This window comes from Arctopsyche grandis, chromosome 12 (assembly GCF_051622035.1).
Source record: "Arctopsyche grandis isolate Sample6627 chromosome 12, ASM5162203v2, whole genome shotgun sequence".
In the NCBI taxonomy this organism is placed as follows: Eukaryota; Metazoa; Arthropoda; class Insecta; order Trichoptera; family Hydropsychidae; genus Arctopsyche; species Arctopsyche grandis.
In genome coordinates this window covers 11838948-11851809 of record NC_135366.1, presented here as the reverse complement: position 1 = coordinate 11851809, position 12862 = coordinate 11838948, and positions in this window count along the sequence as shown.

Here is a 12862-nt window from a genome sequence, read left to right as displayed (position 1 = left end):
GGGCTGAGTGCAAATCGGCACCGTCGCACTCCCACACTCGGGCACATAAACACACACACGAACACACACGAAGCCGCCTATTTTTCCAAAAATATGCTTTGCGTAACTACGTAACGGCGTAACGGCCGCACGCCCTCACCAGTGCTCGTTTTCCTACCCATCGCGTACTCACCGTTTTCCCACTAATTAAAACTTTTACGTTTTCTCTTTCCTCACTTTGACAGCCCTTATTCGCTTCCGCGTGTCAAATTCTTCTCCGCGCCGTTCTTTTCAAATTCAAATGCATGTGCTGGAATTGGAAAGCACAATTGTTAATATGTCAAGGATTCCGAAGATCTTACGTATTTATATATACATGCATATATTTCATATTTCGAAAATGAAAAACAGCGATTCTCAAGCGACAAGCACTTCTATGCAAAACCTCGAAACATGATTTCTTTATCAAATGAGGTTACGTACAATAACAGGAAGAAACAAGATATGAATACAAAAATCATGTTGATATGCATTTCATATTTATTAATATGAAAGAAGATTAATAAAATTGCAAGAAAATTAAAAAAAAAAATTAACCTCTGTCACAATAATTAATTGTCTTATCATTTATTTTGTGAACATCGTTGAAAATAAATACAATCAACCTTCATATAATGCGCTGAATTGGTTCAATAAAAAGGCCGAAGAAATGTAAGAAAATAAATAAAAAAAACCTTGTAATAAGTAAAACTGTAAGAGGGCAATATATTCTGTATCATATATATTTTTCAATTTCATTATGTTTTCTTTTCCCTTTTAATTTTCTCCGATATTCTTGAGAAACAGGTCTTGCGCACCGTAGGAGGGTTGACTATATATAATACGGCTATTTACGGCACTTCTTATAAATTTTATACATTTTTCGCTTAAAATGACATTCAACTTGGACGCAATAATGTCAGGTAACTGTAAACTATAAGGCCAATTAATAATTATTGTTACAAGGCGTCATTTTTTACTCTATTTAATATTTTAAGTATTTTTTATAAATGAGATAGTCTCGGATTTATAGCAATTTTGAAGAAGATCATTTTTTCATATTACCACTAAGGCAAAAGATTCTGCCTACGATGGATTAAACTGTTATTTTTCAGCTCGATTTTGGCCTAGTTAAAAAATGTACATATTCACGCTATGTATGATAAATTATTCTTTCAAGTTCTTCAAATAATTTCTTGTCTAGTGTCACAAAAGTAATATAAATTTACATTTCATTAAAATTAACATACATAGGTACAAAAAATACATATGTATATCTAATGGTATTTTTTTTAATTTTGAAATTCAAATCGTCAACTATATATTGGTCAATTACTGTGATTTGTTCCCTATATGATGGGTATTCAAAAAATCAACGGGTACCACTATAATGTGTACTCCATGCCTAAAAAATGCTGTAAAAGCCCGCATAAATTCTACTGAATGACCGTACATATGTACATATATGTGGGAATACGAACATTATTATCTCATTAACAAATTTAAATTTAACTATTTGTCGAAAGTTTAGATTTATAATTAGAAAAGATTTCCACCAAGTATTTAGAGCTTCGCAGGATACTTTGCATCTCACGCATGTCAATGTATGTATGTTTAGTATAAAAATAATCGTGAATAAAGGTATGTTAAGTATAAAAATAATTGTGGAAAGAGGCTCATTGGAATGGGAGGATAACACATTCCAATGAACCGAAACAACGAGATATAATTGCATTTTTTAGCAACAATTCAATTGACATTTTGACATTGATAAGTGGTTTATAGATCACTTATCTTGAAGTGAACTGTTATATATTATAAATATTTTTTTTTTACATTTACTAAATCAATAAACGAGTCAATTCTGAGAAGACTGAATAAAAAACATATAATCCGTATAAATTATACCCAGTGATAGCATCCAGTGGGTTTTTAAAGATACCTGGACACATTTTGTTCAAAATTCAAAATAGCCAGAAATAAACAAATGTTAAATATATAAATTTTCACTTGCAAGTAATGTGTTTTTCAATAATTATAGCATGAATTCAAGTCTTATATGAAGTACTAGCTGAGCCCGGCATGCAATTCTCGTTCCCGTTTCAAGTGATGGTTGGAACTCAACAACGTCTCTTCAACGCCGTGTCGTCATAAACCAACTGGTATCGTGATTACTAGAGGTAGGACCGGAAGCGTGCGTTTATTGTTCAATTGTTGTAAATGCTTTGTAAAAAAGGTTCGGCAAACCTTTAACAATGCATTTACAACATTTGAACAATAAACGGCCCCCTCAGGGTCCGGGCTTTAGTGATTACCAACGAACACATTTCCTTGACTACACAATGGCGCTTCAAACTTCGCGTCTTATAATTATTAAGAGGTTTTTTTTCACAGTAAGCCTCCCGGACATGCATACAACAAAAAGTTCCATCATAATCGGTTGAGTGGTTACGAGCCTATACGAGACAGACAGATAGACAGACAGACAGACAAACAGACATTCAATTTTTTATATACATATAGAAAAGGGACTTGATTATTATTAATTAATTATTCTCAAAACAACCTAAAACATTCCTATCCCCCTAATAAGCATAGATGAATTTATTATCAATTAAACTTAATGGAAAAACTTATTGAGCAACATTCATTAAAAAAACACATATGTATAATTAGTTAGATTTTTGTAATTTAAGTTTATATTGGAAGCTTTTTCTGTCGGAAATTCGTTACAAAATTTGGATGAAACCACTGATTACAACTCGTATACAGGATACGTTTTAGATAAGATGTGTTTAGCTGGGTTCAAAACACATTAGCAACTTTCTATAAAACACGGGGTTTTAACTACTGATGTACGCATGTGTACATCGACCAGAAATATGATATATCGTGCTTAATACCGAGTACATTTTCAAAAATGAAAAAGTTTTACCTGCCCTGATAACAATTGTCTTTCTAAGAAAACGTCACTAATAAAATATGTATTTTACTTTAAAAACATGATTTGAAAATGCTATTGAATAAATAAAATAAAATTAATTCAAAAGTAGTATATGGAGCACATGGCGTGCAAGACGCGCATAGCGATCGCGTAAAAAACGTGCTTTTCACACGTCAAAAAGTTTAAATGCGCCAAGCGATAACCGTTGGTTTTCGTTACCACTACAATTCGAAACAGTTTTCTTACGTCTGCCACAGATAAAAGTCTACGAAACAAAAACGACATAAAAAATATTGTTTTGTTTTTTTCTGTTTTTTTTTTTTTGTTTCGACTCGTAAATGTAATCTTTCACATTTTATAAATAGACGCTCGCGCACGTGTGCGTTCTGTGCATGTGTGCATGTATTTGTCGCACACGCGCGCGTTCACACGCACACACGCACACGAGCGCGTTCCGACAAAATTGCAACGTTGCCTGTGAGAGAAGCCATCTCTAGTCGCGTAAACTCCGGTATCGACCTCGCGGCGTTGCCAACTGCAGCGCAACGTTGCCTGCTGCTGCTGTTTTCAAAACCCATCGCTGCCGCCAGCCTGCGGTCCGTCACCGCTGCCCGACACGCCATTCGACATTTTCCATACACCACACGCCCCACGCTCCAAAAAGACAAATTCCAAATTTTATTCCACCTCAAAATTGGGGCTCAACCTCGAATCAAATCATTTTTCGCTATTTTGAACCGTTTGAAATTCTGTTACTACCTACTGTCACTTTTGACAAAAATCGTTATCGACTAATCTGATCGTTGATTCTTGAAAAAAATTGTGACAATTCAATTACGTCCAAACAAAAAATAATTACTATGTGGGTATTTTTGATATAAATTTGAAAAAAAAATACAAACAAATGAATTTTTATCGATATCGCAAAATCTTATTCAAAACCTTTAAACAAATGAAGACTTTAATTAATCAATGATACAATAATATGGCATAAAATGGGTGTGTCAGCTTTGCCACCTTATTGTTAAATAAAACATTAGAAAATAATAAACATCTGATTTTTAAAATAATGAAGTAATATAATTTTATAGAGAATATATATCTCAAACATAAAAACTGAGAAAAAGACATGATTGCATACAGCGTTTATTTTAAATCTTTTAATAGTGTAAAGATTTTCAGGTACGACTAATTATTATTATACATATGTACATATGTATGTATGTATGAAGATTCAAAATATTTCAATGGATAAAAAGTAGCCATTTAAATTTGTGCAAATTTGGCGCCAACGAATGTGAGATTGCGTCGTTGCAATTCACTCTCGTGCTTATTCACACCACCTACCAAAAAGTTTTTCCTTCAATTAACCTTTTTGCAAAATGCTGTTTCAACTCATCCCTTCACTACTATTTTCAAACGATATATATATATATATATATATATATATATATATATATATATATATATATATATATATATATACAGTGGCGGACTGGGACTGAAATCAGTGCATGCCAGGAGTCAAAGGGGGCCCCCACCCAGGGTTAAAAAAATTTGTCCCCCCCCCCCCATATGACAAAATTTTCTTCTTTCGATCACGCTAAAAATCAAGGGCAAAAAATAAATAAAATTTTCAAAAATGGGAATAAACAAATTTAGGTACAAGAAAAATGGCAAAAGCAAAATAGATCCATAAATTACATTGTATATTTCGTTTTAATCCTTATCATATAATGCATCATAAAATAATGCGGCATAAAAGAATGCGGCATAAAAGCGGCTTTTACTTTCGGTAGAAAACAATCAGGGACGTCATTTCAGCTTTTTCTTGGGGGGGCAGGCAAAGATTGGTCAAATTGAGTTTTTTTTCAAAAAATCTTTTTTATATCGGAATAAAAATGGAAAATATAAAATATGAAAAAATTAAGCTTATTTTTGAAAAAATAATTAGAAAAAAATATTATGTAAAAAGTCAAAAAAGCGCCGCAGGCGAAAATTTTTTTCCAAAAATCTTCACATGGTTAACAAACATCGACCATCAAAATGTATCACTATATCAAAAAATATACGAACATTCGGAAAAATAAACGATACACATCTGTTTTTGAGACAAAATAAAGTAAAGGGGACCTTTCTAACGATTCGCTCCATGGGATGAACAATTTCTATGAATGTTACTAATGGCATACCACTTAAAAACCAAAATATATTTGCTTCAAAATAATAAAATCTTTTTTTTTTCAAAGCACATAGCAGCGATTATTTTATTAGTTACCCAAAAGTAACATATGTACATAAGAAATAAACGCAGCATTCATAGATCCATAGTATCCCATTAATAATTAAATCCATAATATTTTCTAAATTCACACTATTCCTTAATTTAGGGGGGCGAGTGCCCCCCCAAATTATCCCTGAAAACAAAAAATGCATAATATTTTCAATTAATGTTAATCGAAAATCAGGATTTTGGGGAGGGGGCCCCTATCCTATGTTTCTATATACATGGATTTGTCTAGATTAGGAATAGATTTAATATTCGGAAACTGTTTAAAATTGTGTATTTAAATCTTACTATATCGTCGAAGTATAATCAAATGTTATTTTGAAAGTATGTATGAAGTAAATTTAAATCGCTGGTTGATGATGAATCGTCCTATCAAAATTGTTTTAAGCAATTCAGTTTATATTATTCAGGGAAATTTGTTTATTCCCATTTTTATTTCAGTAGGTAGTTGTTACATAGGTATTGGTATATGCATAATATTGAGGTTGGAAATGGGCCCGGTAAAAGGGCCCACGCAAATGTTGAAACTTACATTTCAAGCCTAATAAAAAAAGTTAACCGATCCTTGGGCTGTTAAAGCAGGCATTAGTTGTTTGTGTATATCGTAAGAAATTTGTTTTGTTGAAATACCCAAACTCTAGGTCCCAAAGTGCAATATCCTATAAATTTTTACACACGTGAAATAGTTAAATTAAAAAGTTATTTAATTTTACTGAGGGCCCATATTTTCTAACGGATAGTGGGGCCCACATGCCATTGGGCATGTACGCTTGTATGGCCAGTCCGCCACTGTATATATATATATATATATATATATTTTTTTTTTTATTTTTTTTATATTTAAGTTTTTATTTTTAATGTAAAACGATCGCTTATTTAGTTTTCTGTGAAACTTTTAATTGTGTCGTTGAAGAACAGTATTTCTTTGACGTATCTAGGTTAAAATTCATTTTAAACGGTTCTACTCAATTTTTGCTATCCATACACACACAACTGAGCTGAAATAATTATTCTTTACATTGTTCATTTAACGGCATACGACTCAACTTGAAAAATATTACTTGTTCTTGTACTCGACAAACTTTTGTACATGCAAGCTCATTGCATATTCTAAATATCCATTACGTGTGTGTTCTTTTGACGCTAAATAAGATAAAACTGCATTAAATTAACATACCATGTATGTACCTATTTATTTCTTGTAGCATGTTCAAAGTCCAATTCTTTTTCATAATATACATACATATATACAAGTTATATTAGGAAGTGGATTCTAATACATTGTGTAGATCGCATTAAGTTTATTAAAACGCAATCTCTGGTCAGAGTAAAATAATAAAATTCCGTTTAAAATAAATTGAAATTTCAAAAGATCGAAATATTTCAATTTTGCACCCGCAAACTTTTCAACATGTTATTTTTACACTATAATTATTATTTATTAATGACTAGTTTTATGCTCGTTGAAATTTCAACGGGTGGTTTCGGAAACAAGTTGATACATGATTAAAAATATTGTTACAATACGTATAGTAATAATTAATCGGGCGATCGGAACTGAAACAGGGATCGGTATTCGGAACTGAAAATTTATTTATTTAAAGTTTGGACCATTGTAGCATTACCAGAATTCCTTATGTGCCACGATGGTCAAAAATATAACGGAAAAGAAAAGAAACAAAATAATAACTAAAGAAATTAGACATAACAAAAACAAAACATATATATACACAAACAACTAATTATAATATTAATTACAGATTATAAAAAAAAACAACAAAGAAGGGAATGTCTTATAAAAGAAAAAAGAGAAAGAAGAAAAAAGAGAAAGAAAAATAAATATAAACATATGTATGTATATACACAGACTTGGGAATGGAGTCCGTATCCGAAACAAAAAAGAATCCTAGACCGGAAATTAAAAAGGAATCAGGATCTAGAACTGAAAAATAAATTGGGATTCGGAATTGAAACAGTAATTGGGATCCGGAACTGAAACACCCCGGCCGCCGCCACCCCACGCCCTTGCGGCCGCCGCCCTTAGTTGGTCGCCCCAGGGCTATCGCCCCTAGACAGCCGTTACCCCCTAGCGCCCTTATGGCCGCCCTGGGGCCATCGCCCCGAGGCTACTGCAAATCGAATTCGAAACAGGTGGTTTCGGAAAGGAATTGAAACACGAATTAGAAATTACGAATTACAAAGTGGTACGCTCCCACTTCCCATGCTGAAATCAACCATCAAATCAAATCGAAATCAAATACGAAATGAAAATCGAAATCGCATTCGATATCGATTCACTTGAGCTGACTGCCAACTGCGGACCACTTCCGACGACTTCCGACAACAACCGAAGATACGCGTCTACGCACCGAATACTCGGCTGTGATTGTTTCCCCATATGTTCTGTACGATTATTGAATATTTAAAATAATGAAAAATAATTTGTAATATAATTAAATAATGTTGTGCACACCTATAAGTGATGTTCATATATATCAGAATCATAAATGTGTAAAGAATATATTGTGTAATGTATGTACATTGTTGGTGAGCCTCTTTAAATAAAATAAAATAAATAAAATATTAACGTTAAAATATATACACACACACATATATATATACACACACACACAGATTACCGTCTTTATATATATATAATATTAATGTTTATTTTTTCAATTAGTAAATAAAACTAATTTTGATTTGAAAGCATTGAAATACTTCCTTAGCAAGTTGAGGTAGATTAAGTGTAGGCTCGTGAAAAATGTCTCTAAGTAGTTTCTTCATAAAAAACTGGTTTGGTTGGTGTGCCGCAGTACTGCAGTTTCTATAGACGGACAGCGCTTGGGTAAATCTATATTTACTATATAACTTCTAGATAAAAAAATCAAAAATCGTGTCACACGATTTTTGATATTTCTGACCTCTTATTCCAACGTTCGTAGCAGCGATGGGAATCAGCATTTTAAAGTTCATATTGTATTAGTTTAGATTTAGCATAGGAAAAGAAGTAAGGCAGGGAGACACCATCTCGCCCAAGTTATTCAATGCGGTACTTGAGGGAGTTTTCAGGAATTTTGGATGGAATGGATTGGATGGACGAATCAATGTTGTTTTAAAATCAAAAATGCCACTCTGCCTGAAGAAAAATATCTTCGATAAATGCGTTTTGCCAGTGATGACGTATGGATGCGAAACTTAGACATTGAACGTCAAGATGCTACACGAAGTCCAATGCACTCAAAGAAGTATGGAACGCTGTATGCTTGCCATAACAAGAAAAGACAGGAAAAGGAATACTTGGGTGAGAAGTATGATAAGGGTTGTGGGTATAGTGGATAGAGTGAAGAGATTGAAATGGCAATGGGTGGGCCACGTGGCTAGAATAATAGACGAAAACTGGACATAAGAAATTCTAGAATGGTACCCGAGAGAATGCAAATGGGTAAAAGGAAGACCGCAGGGATGATGGGTGGACGAAATTAGGAAAATGTGTGGAGTAAGTGAGATGGATGACAGTTGCCCAAAACAGTGACGAGTGGAACCGTGTTGGAGAGGCCTTCATCCAGCAGTGAATGACGAATGGCTGTAGATCATGATGATGATGGTCATTTTGTTAGTTTAATAACGTCTCAAATTATCACACCCTGTCAGCTTTTTAAAATGACATTAAGTATAAACTTTCTTCTTATTTTTAAGAAGTTGAGGTTTTTTTTATAAATATTTTTATTTTATTAGAAATTTTTTGATGTTTTAGAAGTTTACTAGAAACTTTTTGAAATGTTTTGTTTTTTTGAAAGTTAATTTAGGAAATAATGTGTGTCATTCATTGATACACATAAAATAAACGGATAAAAATATAATATAATAGCTGTGAGATAAAAGCCTGCTCTAAATAAAATCATCGAAAAAATGATCGGAGAAAGGAATAGAATATGAATAGGTACTCGAGAATTTAAAGTAGAATGAGTATTTCATTGAATTTTCTTCTGATAAGTATTTAATTGTTATCAATATATACAATGTGATGTCTTTAAACTTTGACCATTAGATTAGACTTTTATGTTATTCCAGAAGGTACATCCGGTTGTGGTATGTGGCATTTTTGACGCGTACATATTTAGATACAGAATTTTGAGCTTATTACGTCGGAAGATATCACACACGACACACCAACAAACTCATGCACTTGTGTGAAGACGATCGTACATGTATTTCAATACACGGGTACATTTGGAATACTTGACTAATTGCGCATGCGCGCGCTCGCACACACGCGCGCCATTTAAACCTCACACGTATGTGTATACGTTCTCAAAATGTTTACGTGTATGTTGTACGTGTGTAGAGAGAATATTAGGTTTTTATCGATCCAAGCGGTGGAAAGATTACCAAAGATGGCATTCGGACCATTTACTATTGATGACTATAGCGGATAATGTTGACCGTTAGTTAAATATTATTATAAATTGGATAAAGTTCATAAATTCGGTTGATGAGCGCAAACTTTGGGAAAACCAATGATTTTATTTTCTGGAATTATACATATGTCATACAAATTTGTTATACGATATGAACTATCTAAAAATACATTTAGAAACTCATTTAGTCTCATCATAAAGTTTGCAAACGAAGAGCTATCACTATAAAAAATGGAAAATCATTTATTTTTTCACGCGAAACTTTAAAATGAATGAATAGTTCAATAGCCGTTAAACATTGTTTTGATTTATTTCATGATTTTAAATTTGGAAAGAAAATTCATTTTAGAAGATTTTGCGGTAAAAATACTCAATTTTTAAGTTTAATCTATGTAGAAGTATGATCTATGAATTATATTGCAAATAAAAATGTTCTTTCGTGAATTCGCAATCTGCAGACCACAGTTTGTCAATTACTGGACGCAATGCGATTTCCTGAACATCGTCACTGACAGTTGTTTAAATTTGACAATCATACAGTGACATCTATTGAAGAAGTTAATAATCTATTTTAAATTATCCAAGTTGTAGATGATAGGTAGTACATAAATGTTATGGTACGGAAACTTGCTATTTATATTTTAACGGGTACGTTTAGTCGCTATAATTCGAAAATTAATAAAAATAAAAACAATTGTATATACTGGAATAAGAAGAATAATCAAGAAAAGAGATCTGGCATAATCACTTGAGTTGCTTCGCTCCGACACCCAAGTACTTGCTCCAGGCTCGCTCTGTGCTCCGAATAGTTTTAATAGGAATCATATTATTTATTATTAATTTTATTTATAATCATATGTGATAAAAAATTATAAATGATTAGTTATACACATTTTTTTTATTAAAACATTAAATGTACATCATAAAAATACATACATAGATACATATTAAATACAAATAATATAACTATACTGCATGATGCGTACAAGGTTGTCTCAAACTGTCATAGTAGCAAGAATACAGAAAATAATCAAGAATATTATGTGATTACGATGGAAAATTAAAAAATAAAGTACATAAATTTAGATATTTGTACATATTTAAACAACAAAAAGTGAAAAAAAGTATATAAAACAAAATATTTAATGTATGTATGTATGTATATTGTAAAAATACATACAAACATATTAAATACAATTAATATAACTAAACTCTGATGCGCGACATAGCAAATAATACCAGGGCTATAAACCATCAAATATTGAATTTATCATAAATTGAAAAATAAATCAAAAAACACATTCATTTCATAATTTTATTAGACTCACAAGGGTATTGGAAATTAGGGATTTGGGAGTCTTATTAAACTCTGATCTATCCTTTAGTAAACATATTGACAATGTTGTAGCTCGAGCGTCGAAGGCTCTCGGGTTCGTCATCCGGTCCTCCAAATGCTTTACTTCTATTAAATCATACAAAATACTATACTGTGCATACGTAAGAAGTATTGTTGAGTTTGCATCCCAAGTTTGGAACCCAGAGTACTCTGGTGCAAGATACAGATTGGAGCGCATCCAGAAGAGATTCTTGAGGTACATCGGCAGCCGTTTTGGATTATCCTATACATCATATGAAGATGCTTGAAGGTGTCAGCATCTGCTTCCACTTGTCAAAAGAAGGGAAATAGCTGACATCTCAACAATTTTGAACATCCTTAACGGCTCGATCGACTGTCCTCAATTATTGAGCAGACTATCGTTGCGTGTGCCAAATAGAATGACCAGATGTAATGAGCTCCTTTACATACCTAATATTTTTTCTAATTATGGAAGAAGCTCATTCATCTGGCGTGCAAGCTCCACCGTCAATAAACTACTTTCTACAATTTCTATGTTTGACGTATTTAATATTAATGCTATACAAGCTAGAGTGATTATTGCAAATTTGTTTTTCGATGATTAATTTCATTGAATATTTACGATTGTGATTATGAATTTTTATTTTGATGTATTTATTTTGTCTTTTTGTTTATTGTTATATATTATATTATTTTTATTATTTCATAATTTTTATCATATTATTATCGTTTTGTTATTCTTATTATTTTGATATTTTTATTATACTGTTATTTCTATTTTTTCTTTTTGTTTTCTCTAGTTATCTTACTCTATTATCATTTTTGTTTCTTATTTCAAATGTTTAAGCTTTTCTTTTTTTACCTATATGCGAAAATTATTAATGGTTTTCTTAAAATAATTATATTTTTTTACTATCAATCTATGTAACATAATAAACTGTAAATTTTCCAAATAAATAATAAATAAATAATTTTGCAATGTTTGTAATTAATTGTCTAGGAAGGCGCATTGGGGTCTACCTGTTATGGTTCCTACGGACTAAACCAACGACGATTTTGGGCCAACTTTTTAACCAGCAGGATAAAACCAGTAGCGTACAAAATATCGAAATAAAAATTAAATTTAAAAATTGAAATTAAATATCAAAATTAAAACTATTATTATTATAAAAAAATTAAATTCAAATATCAAAATAAAATTATAATCATTATATTAAAATTAAAATTAAATATTGAAAGTTAAAACAGAACATGCACAATTTAAATAAATTTTCGAGATTGACCTAAAATTAGATTATCAACAATCACATACAGGTAATCCTCGACTTAAGATGTTTTGACTTACGAAGATACGCACTAAGATCGAAAAAAAATCAAAGAATTATTATTTTCACTTCCCCGTAATGCACAGTTACTGAGAATATATCATGTATTAGTATGGGTGACCCAGCGATCGTCGCCAATCCGTTGCGTTGTCGGTACATCAATTGAAATTTTTTTAGTCTTCAATTGTTTCTCTCGTCGAAATAAATCAAATAATTAAATCCATCTCAGAGGTAAAATAATCGGATAATGTGTGATTATTAATTTTATTTCGACGAAAGAAAAAAAAACCCTTTGACAAATCACCGACAACCGACACCGACGGTTTTTTTTGTTAAATGTTTCATCGACGGCTGAAATTTTTTTTTAAGAAATAATAAGATTTTTTTTCACTCGTAATCAGAGAAATTATAATATTTCTCTGGTTGTAAATGCGTATCGTCGTAATTCAAAACATTGTTGTAATTCAAAACATCAACGATGATCTAATTTTAGCTCAATCTCGCTCT